At 51.7% G+C, this 15,051-nt stretch overlaps 1 long non-coding RNA gene across 1 annotated transcript in view; it reads right to left on the bottom strand.

Moving 5' to 3' along the window:
- LOC308064438 overlaps window positions 1–15,051 on the bottom strand; it is a 67,986-nt gene that overhangs the window by 18,902 nt on the left and 34,033 nt on the right. The window contains exon 3 of the long non-coding RNA XR_013928380.1: window positions 863–15,051. This exon is cut by the window's right edge and continues 16,772 nt beyond it. This is a non-coding gene — a long non-coding RNA (uncharacterized lncRNA). The remainder of the gene's footprint in view (window positions 1–862) is intronic.

The following is a 15,051-nucleotide window of genomic DNA, read 5'->3' as shown; positions in this document are numbered from 1 at the left end:
GTGAGATGTGGGGAAGTTAAATAATTGCCAGCATCACTCAGCGAGGACCTGAATCTGCCTGCATCTGTATTCACCTAAATCACCAATAACTCCAATGCTGCTGGCGGAGGAACCAGCAGCAGACCAAAACCAGGACCCCAATCTGAAGGCAGCTCCCCCCTGCCCCCGCATCATCCCGCCTCTGCCCTGCTAGCCTTTGCCTCTCCCCCAGGCAGCCACCCAGTTCCCTGCAGGATGCCTGAGGACCACATGCCCTTGGAGCAGTAGCAGCAGGACGACGGGGTGGGGATGTCCTCTCCCCTGCCTTCGCCTCTCTGCTGCCAGGGAGCTAAACCCCTCCAGAGAGGCTGTGTGTCAGACCTTAGCAAAGCCCTGCTCAAATCACACATTCCAAGTCATGAATTTTTTGAAAGGACAATGAAATTGCCCATTCTGGCCCATTTTAACATTCTCTGGTATAACATGCATGGCAGACCCGGCTGAATTAAACCAGCCGTACTAATTTCTCTTGTTATAGCAGCCCTGTGTAACACACAAAATGCTTGGCTTTGGAGGATAATATTATAAAGAAGGACACTGTAATTTAGTGGCTCATTTAATGCGAACCAAGAGAAATATGAGGCATGCCAATGCCGCATCGAGGCTCTATTTATATCCTTTTGGTGTACAGTATGATTTATAATAAAGGATCATTTTTATATAGTATTAGCTCAGTAATGGAGCTTACTGGGTTACCATGTCTGAAGTTAGGAAATATTGCATTAGGAGAAACTCTGCGAATGCCGCGTAAGAATAGCCCTTCCTTCAGTATTAAATCATGATTCCAAGCTTCCTAAAATAAATACTAATGCACTCTGTTTACCTGGGAATCTCGGCTTTTGTTAATGCAGCAGGAGGATCTCCACCCCTGAGCTCAGAAGTTGTTGCATGCAGCCTCACAAAGTTCATTTTGTAGCTCCCAGCCCCGCTGCTCAGCACCCTCTGGCACTGGGAGCATCCTCCTCTGCCAGCAGCCTGGGAGGAGGGCGAAAGGCAGAGAAAGCAGAAGAGCCCTGTTATGCTGGGGAGTGCAGTATCATAGCTTATGGGAAGCAGTTCCTTCCTCCATCCCCCAGTGCATGAAGCACTGCAGCCCCTGCACCTCTTCTCTGCCCTGGGGCTGCCAGCGGGGAGGAGGAAGGGCCAGGGCTTACCCCCTTAGAGTTTTTCTGAAGGCCACACAGCAAGTAAGTGGTGGAGCCAGGATGAGAGCAGAGCCGCTTCTGGCACCTCGCCCTCTGCATGATTCAGAGCTCGTTTCTGAAGCAAGAGGACTGGGTAAAGTTTCATTTGTCTATCTAGAAAGCAGTGTGTTCTGCTTCCCATTTAAAGCTTGGGAGCCTCATGATGATTCAGAGCACACGCAGGAATGCGCCTGTACGCTGGCTTTTAGTGCCAGCATAACGCCTGCCAATGAGGAGTTCTGCCATGCAGGTGGGTAAAGGAATGAGATTGGGTTTAGAAACTGGGGGGAAGTAATCAGCTGGAGGATGCCAGGGAAAAGGAAGAGTTTGCACAGGCATGGCAATACCTTTGCAAATGTCACTCCCACCAAAGCTGAAGTGCCAGGTGGCAAGATGCAGAGGGTTTGCTTTAAAGCAGCTGGCTGAGCAGGGCACCGCAAGCTCACTGCAGGGAGCTGGTGTTGCTCACCCATTGAGGAAAGATGCTTGGCCCTTCCAGTCCCCCACACAGAGCAGAAAGAACCTGCATGAGGCTGCAGTACCCCTGCTGCCATGCCCCAGTACCCCCGCTGCCATGCCCCGGTGCCAGAACACCTCTGACTGGCTTCCCCAGCTGGAGCTTGGCTTTTGGGGCACAAGGTGACAGTCTGATGCTTTTCAAAGCCCTTCAATGATAGAGTTGATGGCTACCCTGTCCATTCTGGACCAACCTGCAGTAGTGGCAGCTGTGATGAGACCACCTTAGGTGCCACCCATAGTAGCATCACATGCAGCTGGCAGCCTGTGCAAGCATGTGCCCCCAGCCCAAGCTCCCTCCTGGTCCATGCCGAAACAGGCATCACCCTGCAGCCCCTGGCATGTGCTGCCTTTCCAGAGGAGAGTCCCCCTGCTCCCTGCTCTCCCAGCCCCATGGGCACACAGCCATCGTTTTCAGCCAGGAAGGTGACATGCAGGAGCAGACAAAGCCGGAGCTGACTCTGCTTCCCGCTGAACCAACCTCAGGGAAATTACCCAGCCACTCTGAATAAAAATGAATTAAGTAGCCTGGCAGTAACTCAGCCCATATTTTATTAACTTGGCCAGAACCAAGTAACGTTAATCCACCTCCCTGAAATTTCTTTTTTACAGCCAGGCTCTAATACATGAAAATGTGCTGGCAAAGTTTTCAGCAGGTTACAACCCTCCGGTTAGTAGCAACCTCATGGGGGGGGGGGGGGGGGGGGGGGGAGCGGTGTATCACTTGGGTAGGGGCTAAGCTGCAACGTGGAGCCCCGCACAGCCCACCCGAGCACTGAGGCAGTGGGTGATGCCTTCCCCAGCCACTTGCCATGTCACCTTGGGAAAATGCCCTGTGGCTCATCGCTTTTGGGGTAAGGGATGCCAGGGTGCCTGAGGGGCCTTGGTGGTCACTGGCAAGGTTAGGGACCAGCTCTGGCCCAGAGGGGTGAATCGCTCTGCAGAGGTGCCTCCCTTTCCCCAGCCCACTGGGTAGGGAAACAACTTTTCTTGGCTCAGCAAATGCTGTGTCTCAGTTTCTCTACAGAACTTGGGGGGGGGGGGGGATGCATCTGCGCAAGCCACTAGATATGATGCCTCAATACCTCCCCTTGCTTTAGACACTGAGGTGCACACCAGGGAGGAGTCTGGCATCTAAAGACAGGCAAAAAACACCTTCTGCACAGGTTCCCCCCTCTGGACCACCCACCAAACATGGTGGAGGCCAGGAAGGTGCAGCGAAGCGGGATGCTGCCTGCCAGGGGCCCAGAGCTCCTGCTGCTGGCCCCATGGGGGTTGCTGGGTGGGAAGAGCTCCCAGGGAGGTCTTCAGTGGATGGCAACCCACTGGGACCCCGGGGTCTTCTCCCCATGTTTCACAGATACTGCTTTTAAGCTTAGTGCTGGTGAGGCGGTTGCTGTTGCGAGTCCTCGAAGAGGCTGTGGGGCAAATTAGCATCTCCCCCACCCTCTGTATCCTCATGCCCCACGTAAGCCCTAGCAAGAAATAAAACTGCCCTGCTCTCCTTGTTTATTAGCAATAATAATCCTAATAATACTTCACACATCAGTAAGAGCTTCCATCTGAGGAAATGAGAGCACTTTACAGACATTAATGATTTAAGATGCTTAGCCCATCTCTGAGATACCTAAGGAAAACCATCCTCTTTTTCACAAATGGGAAGCTGAATCAAACTGTAGATAAGTGACTTACAGCCACGCAGGAAGGCAGCAGAGAGGTATGGTGAGAGTCCAGTCTCCTTCCCTACCACCTGTGACCACAACTCCCCTGTGCTGTTTTTCAGCCAGCTTTTCCATGCCCACGGTGCTCCTCTGGAGCCATCAGAGGAGCTGTTGCAGGCTTTTGGGGGCCAGACCCAACTTGCTCACTGCAAGGGGGCTGTTTGCCTTCCCAGCGCCCACTTGTTCAAGGTGGGCTGGTCCTTGGGTGACTGCAGCTGCTTGCTACTGCTTCTGGGGTATGTGACCAGGTTTGTTCCGGCAGTTCCTGCATTTTGGGGATGCCCTTGGGGTGAGGTGATGCCCTGCACTCCATAAATGACCCCAGTCCTCGGGACAGGCAGGGGACCCCGCTGTGGGTTTGAAGAGGAGGGTGCCCCAGGGACGGGTTGGGTGTTGCATCCCATCCCAGGCAGCCTTATCTGTCCTTTCACTGCAACCTCGCCTGCAAACATGCTGCGGCCGTATCGGCTGCCGGGCTGGCTGCGAACACGGCCGCCATCGCCCAGCGGCTGTCCCATTGCCTGCAGGGTGGGCGTGGGGAGAAGGAACCCTATTATAAATAGTTGGATGAACTCCAGCTCACTGCACAGTGAACTTTTTGTATATAGCTGCTTTGTAAAATGAAACTAACCCGTGCCTCTCTGGGTGGAAAAAGAAAGCAAGCGGGGACCACACCTCTTTTATTATGTGCGCAGATCTGCCCATCGGGGTCTGGCAGCACTTGCCTAGTTAAATGAAATACTCATTATAAACATGGGACTACCGGGTGGCTGATTGTTAACTGTTTAGGGCACATTTTGGTATAGTACAATTTGGCCTGGACCACGGGCCAAAATGGTATTTTCCGCCTTGAGACGTGACCAGATCTGGGTTGCCTGCTTGCCTCTGCGATGCAGAGCTTATAAATAAGCCCCTTCTCATCCTCAGAACAGCTTCTTGGTGGTGTGGTGGTTTTTTTTCAACATGAGAAGGGAAAAAAAAAAAAAAAAGCAGGCAAGCAATAGTGAAAGTGCCACCATGTTTTCTATTTTAAATCCTGCTTGCCTGCAATTTCGCGTGCAGGCAGGGGAGGAGACCACTGGGTCAGCCCACCACCTCCTGCCCGGCCGCTGCGGTGTGCGTGTGCCTGCGTGCACTCATTGTTTTATCCTCACGTCACCTTTCAGCCTCTGCCTCTCGCCTTACCTCCATCCCTGAAATCTTTGATTAATAGGTTTGCTTGCTTTTTATATCCACACATGTGGTGCATCTGGAGCAAGGCGTGCCTTCGCTTTCTTATTTTTTTATCTCCCTCCCTATCTATATGTGCGCTTTATTTTTTTTTTATTATTTTTTTTTTTTTTAACTTTACTTGCGACTGCCATGGCAACTGTTACATGTTTGGCAAAAAGCTTACGGAGAAGAAAAGGGGCTCAGCACTCAGCTGGCAGATGTCCAGTGTAATCATGCCGCAGCGCCGAAATGAGGCCTTTGGCCGGCTGCCCAGCGAGGGAGAACAAAGATGTCAGTTCCCCGTGTTGGCGGCGGTGCTTGTTTGGCACCCTTATATGGTTTCCCAGAACTCCTCGCCTTGGCGGCTTTCCATTCCCTTTAGGGCAGCAAACAGGATTAGCACACACAGACTTGTTTTTCTCTTTTCTCCTCCAACTGTTCCAATGACATCATCCCTGCTGCATTCAGCTGCCAGCAGGGTGACTTTGGGGGTGGTGGTTTTTTTTTTTTTGGGGGGTGGGTTTTTTTTCCCCTTCTCTTAAAAAAACCACCACCATGTACACACCAGCGAGCGCGATGGTTTAGGTAACGCTTGCACACCTTTCTTGTTAAATTAAAGCCCCCTAAGTGCAGCAAGCTGGGGCGAACCAAGCCAGGCGCTGCATTTTTTTTTTTTTTTCGCTTCTCATAATTGAATTCCTGCAAGATAAAAATCTCCTTTTCCTCAGTAGGCTGTAATCAGCGCTCACAGAGCTGTGGTTTCCAACTGCCCTCGTCATGTGCTTCCTTATGAAACTCCATGGAGAAATCGCCTTGATGAAGGCGCTGATTTAAAGGGCCCGGGAGCCGGGAGCAGCCCCCACCAGCCCCTCGAAATGATGGGGCTGAGACCACCCAGCCCAGGGTGCAAGGGTGCCTGGGGGCCCATAGGGATGCTGTGGGGTGGCGCGGGAGGGAAGCCCGTTGCGTTAAGGCAGGACTTTGTTTAGGAGAATTTTTAGTTGCTGTTGGCCATGAAGGGCAGGGAGAAAGACACGCAGGAGAAACCGCTGAATTTTCTGCCTTTCTCCTCAAAGCCAAGACCAGTTTTCTGCTTCTGGACATCTTCTCCCCTGGGCATTTTCCTCTCTCCACCTGGTCTCTTTGCCAGCCAAATAGCAGAGTCATGCCCGGCTCCCCAGGGAGCCCCCAGGGGTACCCGCAGCCAGGAGGGTGGGTGGCCCGTGTGGGGAGGCTGGGGCCAGCCAGGGCAGGAGGACTGCCTCCCTGCTCCCCGTGCCTGCCTCCCTCGTGGCAGCGCTCCTGTTTTCCTTGGCGCGGGCTACGGGATGTGATGCTCGCTTCCTCCTGTTGCTGCAGATGTGGGGAAGGGGTCCGAGGGGCACGGTGGGCTTTGGGTCACTCAGTGATGGAAAAGCTCCCCAGCTTGGGGCTGGCCACAGACTGTGGTCTTTGCCAGCATGGGAAGAGCTGGCTGGTCCAGTTCCTCATCAGGTCTCACAGTTTTTCCATCGCACAGGCGGACGGATGGACAGACGTAGATGGCAAAGCGGGGTTGCTAGGAAAGCTTTATGTAAGCAGCACTCAGCCGGCAGCTGACAGTGCAGCAAGTGTTCAGCTCCCAGAGCTCCACATCAAACCTGGCAGCACATCAAAACCTCTGTTTCATAACCCACTAGAAATAGGATTTTCTAACAGCTCCAAGAGGACTCGCCTGGTTGTGCAGAGACCTGGGATTTTACCAGTTGTTAATGGTTAACTAGGCAATGGCCTAAAAAATTCGGTAGCGCCCTTCCCCCTGACAAGGTATGCGATTTTACCAGGCACCGTGCCTGGTGCCAGCCATGTCACCCTGGCCCACCTGCTAATAACATAACTTGGGAATTAATTAGCAATTAACAGCAACCAAATAATTACAGAATCAGCCGTCAGGAGAGAGGCTGTGATGCTGTGAGCAGCTTTCCCAGGATGGGGACTGCCCTCCGCTGGGAAAGGGGTGCATGAGTGTGCCCCAGGGAGGGATTGGCGTTGGAGGGAGGGCTTCCCTGGGGAACATTTCCAAAGGCCCTGAGTCTTCATGGGAAAAAGAGGGCACCAAAAATCAAAATTGGCATACTCTGACCCTAGTGGCTTCACCCCCCTGCAGCAGCAGCCCTCACTTGCTTGCCCCAAGCTGATGCGCCACAAGGCTGGGCTGGTGCCTGGGCTCCTCCAGCTGTGCCAAGGAAGCAAAGCAAGCCTCAGCCGTGCCCTGGGCTTTATAATGCATGTAAGGCACAGCTCAGGGAATGCTTTGCAGAGCAGAGCTGTGGCTTTGGTCAAGCCTAGCTGTGGGCGAGGGACTTGCTGCAGTGCTGAAGGGCAGAGAAGCCAGGGCTCTGCTCCCACTCCCTGCCTGCTTGCAGGACTGTCCCTCTGAAAGAGGGGGCAAGAGCCCCTCACCTCCCTGCTCCTGGGTGCCAAAGGGGACAGCAGCATGCTCCCACCCAGGCGTCTGCCCACCCTGGCTCCATGCTGAGATGTGCTGATGGCACAGGGAAGGCACTTACACCTTTTTCAGATGTTGGAAAAAGAGTGAGTGCGCTAGATAGATAGATTCATGGAGGTGGAAGAGGCCCAGGTATTCATCTTATTCATTGCTTTCTCCTTGCTGATGAAGAGTTATCCCTTCTTGGACATGGTCCACTATTTTGTCCAGCCTTGTTTCCAGCAATTCAAGTGATGGGGCTTCCTTTGGGAAACTCCATCACTGCCTAATGCACTTTGCTGTTAGGATGTGCATCTCGCCCTGCATTTGGCTTTAACATTTCAGCTCTAAGTTCTAGGCTTGCTTCCCAAAATGCCAGCTGCTTGTAGGCTCCTGTCTTCTCCAGGCAAGCTAGACGTCATGAGCTCTTTTCACTTTCTCCATCGGTCAGTCTTAATCTTTTAATTATTTACTGCCTTCCTGCTCTTTGCTGCTGTCTGCCCCATGCTGGCCTGGGTCTGCCAGATGTGGCCAAAGCATCTCTGGGTGGAGAGAGCTTCCCTGGTGTGGGGCTGAGGCTCCATGTGCTGCGGCAGTGGTGGCTCCCCGACAGCTCTGTGTTTCTCCAGCTCCAGGCCAGTGAGCATGAGCTCAGCGGCTGGCACGGGAAAGCGCAGCTGGAGAGATGCTCTATTTTACACTGACTACTAACGGCCCAGAGGGGCTGTTCTGGCCAAGTAGGACTGCTGAGGCATAGAAACACCCTGGCCACACAGAGCCTTTCCTTTGGCCATGCTCCCTGCAGAGGAGCAGGCAAGAGGTTTGGGTGGAGGAACTTCTCGGTGTGACTCTGAAAGGGCAAATGGCCAGGCCAGTGCGAGCAGGGCAGTCTCAGTCCTGTCCCTTCGAGGAACATCACCAGTGCGGTTGCAGGGTGCCTTGTACCCAGGTGCCCAAGCTGGATGGAGCAAATACTGTGCAGTCAAAATAACTGGATTGGCCTGAGTTACACCCCTGAGGACACCTCATGTAAAGCAGTCTCCTTCCCTCCATCACCTTCACAAAAATGCTGTGAGCACCCCTTGTCCTGCATCAAAGTTACCATCTGTGTGCATCCTCCTCTGTTTAGAGCTGCGGGAGTGTCCCAGCTCCTTACTTACCAGCTTGGAGGAGGAATAGATTTCTGTGGTCATTCCAAGTCCCTTCTAGTTCCCTCACCCCGTTTCTATTCTTCCATGTTCACATACTTGCAGCTCCTTGGTATGGAGCCAATGGGGCCATGAGCACCTCCGCCTCACGCTCCCACCCACGGCAGGGTTGGGGTCCCAGCCCTTGGTCCCCCACCAGCTCAACCTCTCACATGCTGCATCCCGTCCGCCTCTGTGCCTTCGTCACAGCACTCGGCACAGCTCGGCTGGGTCAGCTGCCTGCGCTCCTCCTCGCCCCGGGACCCAGCGCTCTCCCTCTTTTTGTTTCCTTTTGTTTATGGTACTTGATCCAGCTTTCAGGCCATGCGCAAATGCTCTGCTCCCGGCCAACTTGAACTGGTTTCAAGGAAGATTGCACAAGAGTTCAGGGCTGGTGCTGGGAGCCAGGCCTGCTGGGCTGGCTGTTTTGTTCTCTCGGGCCCCGGTCCTGCCGGAGGACCTGCTGGCACGAACCCCCGCCAAAGCGGAGTCAGCAGGATGCCACACGGGCTGCCCGGCTGGGAGGAGCCAGAGTAGCAAAGTCCAACAGAGGTCAGGGACAGGCTTTGGAAATTTAGGTTAAAGAAAAAAAAAAAAAAAGAGAGAGAGAGCAAGAGAGAGAGAGCAATAGATGTCTGTCCAGGATGCTTTGCTCTCTGTTAAAGCCACGTGGATTGACGGCGACCCCAGCTACCTCCAGGTATAAACAGCTTTTCTTCCAGTCTCACACTAGGGCTTTTACAGCTCTGCTGCTGCTGGCGGTGGTAGAGCAGCCAGGCTCGGAGCAGTGAGGGAGGGCTGGCAAGCTGGAATAGCTACCCCAGGGGCAAAGGGGAAGAGGCAAAGGGGTCCTGACGGCTCACACAGCTGTGGATGCATCGGGGAGCTGCACCACACTCCCTCGGTGGCAGGGCTGAGACACCCTGCAGAATCGGCTCGCCGGGTTGCCGCTTGCAGTCTGGCTGGCCTTTGGTGAGAGAAAGCACTCGCTGCCCCGTGTCTTTCGAGCACACTTGTATTTCAAGTGACGTGAAAACCTTGTTTCCCATCCATGGGTTTAAAAATGCTGCAGGCGAGTAAAAAAAAAAAAACAAACCCAGTTTTTTCTTTTTCTTTTTTTTTTTTTTAAAATGATTACTAACTTTTCTTTGAATGCAGGTTTGTTATGTTTGCTTGGTTGGTCTGTCTTTTCAGTGACCTTGTCAACAAAGATATCAGCAACGAGTTGATAGGGGAATACTTAGGAAAATCAAACCTATCTGCACGAGCAGGCTAGGTAGGGTGGACCCTGGGAGAGTTAGCTGACCTGCTGAGCCGCTGTCAATTATTTTTGAAAAATCACAGGGAACGCAAAGCTTTGGGGCACAGGAGGTTCCTCAGCAGCCTGTGGCTGAGATGTTGAAGTGCCTCGTGACACCCATTGCCATCACAACTAAGAAATTTTGTTTACTTCCCTGACATGGGAGACTCCCCGCAATGAAGGAATTTGGAGTGACTTCAAATCCCCTGGGAACGCTGTCTTTCTCAGAGGTGGGATTCATCTCAGCTGACTGTAGATGTTTGAAAGTCACATAATGATCCAAGCTAATCATCCTTGTTCTCGTAGCGTATGAGGAGGAACAGGCATCTCACAAAGCATGACTCGTGTATATGTTCAGCAGGACAAAACCCTTGCTGGAAGTGCCCGCCTCTTCCCTGGAGCATAGTGGGAGCCTGGGTGGTTTGGTTAGCCATAGCTGCCCACCTTAGAGAAGACAAGCACTAAATGGTATGACCCACCCTAGAGAACAGAGTCACTTTTGGTCCTTTGGAGCCACAGAGGAGGTGCCCCATGACCTATGGTGGATACACAATTACATACAAATTCTTCCTCTGGCTCCCAGATTATAGTATGGGTTCTTGACTGTTGACAAGCGTGTTAAAAACCCTGATGAATGCGATGATGCAGCCCTGAATTATTCTCACTTCCACCAATTTCATGTGAGTACATGGTAATATTGTTCCCATACTTCCCAGTTTAACATAATGCTGATAAATGATGTGACAACGATAAATTTTCATTTTATTTAAATCTGTTTATCATCCATATCTATTATGGAAAATCATCAATTATGCAAAAAGCGTGAATGTTTAAAGAGCCTCTAAAGTGTCTCTATTTATGGATTGCATGTTGTGTCTTCTTTACTCCTTGCTTGTGCATACACTGGAGAGGCTCCTCCATTAAGTAGCATTTTTGCACAAAGAGCCTGAAAAATGGGACTTGACAGGGGGATCTTAGACAAGTTGGGGGCTTGTTGCAAAATGTGGCTAAGCCATAAAAATTTCACTTTGTGGGAGAATCCCTCAATCCTCAAAGCTGGGTCTAGGCCAGAGGACGAGTAAACTTGATGGATGCACTGTGCTTGGGGTCAAAAAGCCACGCTCTGCTATTCGCCTGAAGTCACCTTCCATAGCTTAGCCAGGGTCTTTGGAAGGGGAAGTAAGTGGGTCCTTCATGAGCTCTCATTAGCAGAGAGGTGCACACTACTCATAGCTTGGAGGTTCCTACGGTCTATGGTCCCTTGTAAAAGCCACAGGAGCTGCATCCCAACAGCTGGGGCAGGTGTGGACCATGCTGCAGAGACTTGTGGCTTGCAGAGGGCTGCCTCTGCTCTGGGGCGAGGGAACGAGATGCCTGGAGGGGCTGAGAGGTTGTAAGTCAGGCAGCTATTGCTTGTCACTGAGCTCGCCCAGCAACCTCTTTGCTACAGAGGGCCAGATTCTGCTCGCAGGGCAGTGTCTTTGGAGCCTCCTTGCAGTAACACCAGTGTAATTGGCAGCTTGTTTTGGCATGTGCATTAAATCACAGTAATGGGGAGATTTTACAGCAAGGAACGTGGGTGAGGAGTGAACACCAAACAGAGACCCTTTAAAGGAGTTGGAGTCGTTGGCACCTTGGATCGCTTCTTTTCTTCCTTTCAAGACGCTGGGGGGACAAAAAGAGTTAAAGTAAGGAAATTAGAACAGAACAAGCAAATTAACTAAACATCACCATCCTGGCCTGATGCTGATCTCGTGCATGGTGTGCCAGTAAATCTCGAGTAACCCAGCACACATCTGGGTGTTTCTGGGGCGGCTCTGTCTATTCAGGCCCGCCGGGGTGTTGGAGGGGGCCTGCAGCTGCCACGGCTCTCCGGCAGCGTGCGACAGGAAAGGGAGAGCTTTCTCACACGTCTGACACAAGAGGTCGATTGTGGGGATTGCTGACGGCTGACCTCCCTGTGCCACCGGTGCTAGGGCTGCTGGCTCCTCCAGCACGGGTACCCAGCGGGAGACCTTCTGCTCTTGCATTACAACGCCCATAGCACTGGTAAGTGTCCTGTAGCTGCTGAAGACTTAGGTGTTTAAACATCTCTCCAAAGTAATTAGTTGTTTTTAAATTACTTACAATTTATGTAGTGCTGTAGGGGATGTGTCGGGTTGTGACAAAGAAGGGAGCGTGAAGCCTGCAGAGTGGGAAGCACGGTGGCATCTGCTATTTTTAAACATGCCACGCAAGGTCACCTCCACGCTCTCCCCGCACCCAGCGCCGGTGTGTCCAGCTCGCCTGCCCTTCACGGTGCTTGGTGGTCTTTGCCATGAAATCTTTCATTTTCTTTCATTCCTCCTTTCCCCTTGGAGCCATCAGGAGATGTCCTTGACAGCACCATGTGCCTTTAAGCCAAGTAAGCAATAACACAAGAGAGGATTTGCAGCCTTCGTGCCTTTTATTGAGTGCATTAAAGGCCTGGGATCAAAGGCTGGCTACTTCCAGCACCAGAAGAGTTGCAGAGGCACATTAGTAGGATTTTTTTTTTCCCCTACCAGTTTAAACAGCTACGCAGATTTTCCACTCAGCTTCTGCTTTTTCCCTAGGCTCACAGGATGAGGAAGAATGTCCTCTGAATGCTGGCTTCTCCCATGGCAGACACTGCCTCTCGCTGATCTTGTCCTGATCCAACCTGGCTGTCATGAACCTCACTGTGCATCTTCCCAGAGCGTTCTGACTGCTGGGCTGGTCCAGAGCATCACTGCTCTGCCAGAGAGAAAGCTTCTGCTTTACAGCCATGAGCAAATCCAGTTTCCCTCGTGCCACACACAGAAACGTTATTCTGTTTCGGTCATTCTCTCCTATACATGTGATGAAGGGAGAAAATCCCCCTTGGGAGGCTCCCCATGGCCCTCAGCATCCCAGTACCTACCTGTGCACGTCAGCATCTCTGTATTTCACCTCCTCTGCTGGATGCATTCTCCAGTGCATCCTGAGATCATGCTTGTCTTTCTATAACTGCATCCCGTTGGTGTCCAAAATCATTAACTACCAGCATGCCCTTTTCCCCTTCAGCCAGTTCCAGATGAGTTCCCTGTTCACAGCATCAATTCTTGCTGTTAATCCATAAACTATAACCTTTACATCGAGTACTGTTCAACGTAATTAGATTTCTGTTACATGATGTTCTTTCCTGTGGTTAAACAAGACTTGCTTCACTTAAACAGCCAGCCCCAGGTGAGGTTTAATTGTAACCTTGGTGTTGTTAAAGCTCTGTGCTCGCACACCATTCTCTTGAAGCTTCCAGTCTGCCACACCATCGCCTGTACTTATCTTGACACGACATGTTAGCAGTCATCCGTAGCTCTGTGGCAGTGAGACCCAGCCTTGTCCTGCAGGACACCAGCCCTCTCCCAAGGACTCACTCTTTCCATGAAGAAAAGAATAAAACCAGGATGGCTCCAAGTCAGGTCACCTTGACTGCAATGTAAACATGCTACCTGCTCGGGTGCAAGCTGGAGTGGAAAACAAAGGCATGATAGACCAGACAAGGTCATTACACACAATTTGATCCAATTACACATCTAAAACCAAGGCTCTTTGTGCTACAATTTTTATTTTGTTCTAAGAGGGAGAGAAAGCAGCCTTATGCATAATGGAGCAATGCTGGGTACTGAAACGTGTCTCCTCTCACATAAAGCAGCAGTAATGCCTCTTAAATCCACCTGCACCTCAGCTGAGTGTTCATTTACCTCCACTCTCATCACTGCCATTCCCTGTGGTTAAAAAATGTTGGTATGCAGGAAAAGTTTCCTCCGGCAGACACAAGCTGTGGTCATCCCCCCTCCCTGAGCCCAGTGGCTGCTTTGATGCCACAAGAGCATGACAGTAAGAGAAATGCCTGGGGAAGTGAATCAATAGCAGCAGGCCGGCCAGCTGCAGGGTGAGGATGGGGTAAATCACTGGAAGAAACTTTCCCAGCCACCGGAGGAGTTGGGAGAACAATGCGGAGAAGAGGATGTGAGGCACTTCCCGCCGCTGGCCAGCCCTGCGCCAAGGAGTGCCGCAGCCTCCAGCGCTATCTTTGTACCCCTGTCATCATCTGGAGGCAGCTTCTGCTGTTTGCCGTGGGTTTCTACACTTGTTTCTTTTCACTCTCTCTCAGAGACCTAATCCGCAAAAAGAGGGGGCTCTGTCCCCCAGCCCTTCTAGCTGCTTGCTAACCAGCTTCCCCGTGGCAGGTCTCTGGGCCAGTCTGGGAGCACGCTGGCTCCTCTCTCAGACCTGGCTGTTAGATCAGTGCCGATGCTTTTTTTTCCTTTCACACCCCTCTTTCCCTCCTCCTATCTCTGAGAGATGGGGATAGTGGATTTCTTGTTTGTTCTGCTTTCCTATAACCCCCGTCTATTATCGGCCACTCCAATCTCTGTCTAGATGCTGGAGTGCTGCTTGTGTCTATAATACTCAAGTGCCTTTTGCAAGTGAAAAAAAAAACCCAAAAAAACGCAACCACCAAACAACTCAGCCCTGTGATTTTCCTCCCTGCTATCAGGAAACAGGTTTGTTTGTTTTTTAATGAATGCAAAAGTATGCAGATAGCGGTGAGGAAAAGCTTGGGCAATGAGTTCAGCACTTCTTTATTTAGGCTCCTCCATGTATATCAGCTGAGCCCAGCAGGCCACAAAGCAAAGGCTGGATGTTATTTCAGGAAAAGCCTGGTCTTTCATGCTTGAGACAGAGTATGGGCCCTGGAGGGGAGCTCTGTTGTCGTGCATGGGTGATTTGGGTTGAAAAAGGACAAGGAATTTCAGCAATGCTGCTTTTCTTCTCTGTCTTCCAGGTTTTGCATAGCAGGTGTCCCCAGGGCTGCCTACTGCCACCAGACAGGTCCAAGGGGGCTCACACCTGCAGTTCTGCCCAGTCTGGGTATTTCCCACAGCTCCCGCTCCCGTGCTGGGCACTCATGGCTACACAGGGCCCGAGGCAGAACAGGCATGTCCATGGCATGATGCAGGAGATGGACGGTGCATGGTGGTGCTGGGGACTCTGCCACCGATGTGGGCAGGGCCGCCGTGTTAGGTGGCACAGGCTGAACACTGGTAACAGGTTCATTCCAGCTACGTGCTTGCCAGAAACAACAGACTGGAATCACAGTCGTGCTGATGTCAACGCCAAAAAGGGAAAAAGAATCCCCAAAGTAATGTGGCAGATCAAGGACAACATTTCTCTTGACTTACTGCTTGGCACTTCATGCCAGTTTTAGGTGTTTCTACCTTACTGAAAGTCAAATTTCAGTCTTGAAGCATCACTTCAGCACGAAATGTAGAAGTGCATCACACAGAGCAAACTGTTTAGACTTATAATGTTATTCAAACAGCATATATATTTTGGCCACTGCTCTTTGCTGAATTCAGCACAGATTCAGGCTTGGTCAGCC

This window comes from Falco punctatus, assembly GCF_963210335.1.
Source record: "Falco punctatus genome assembly, chromosome: 5".
NCBI lineage: Eukaryota > Metazoa > Chordata > Aves > Falconiformes > Falconidae > Falco > Falco punctatus.
This window is presented reverse-complemented; position numbering and strand designations above follow the sequence as displayed.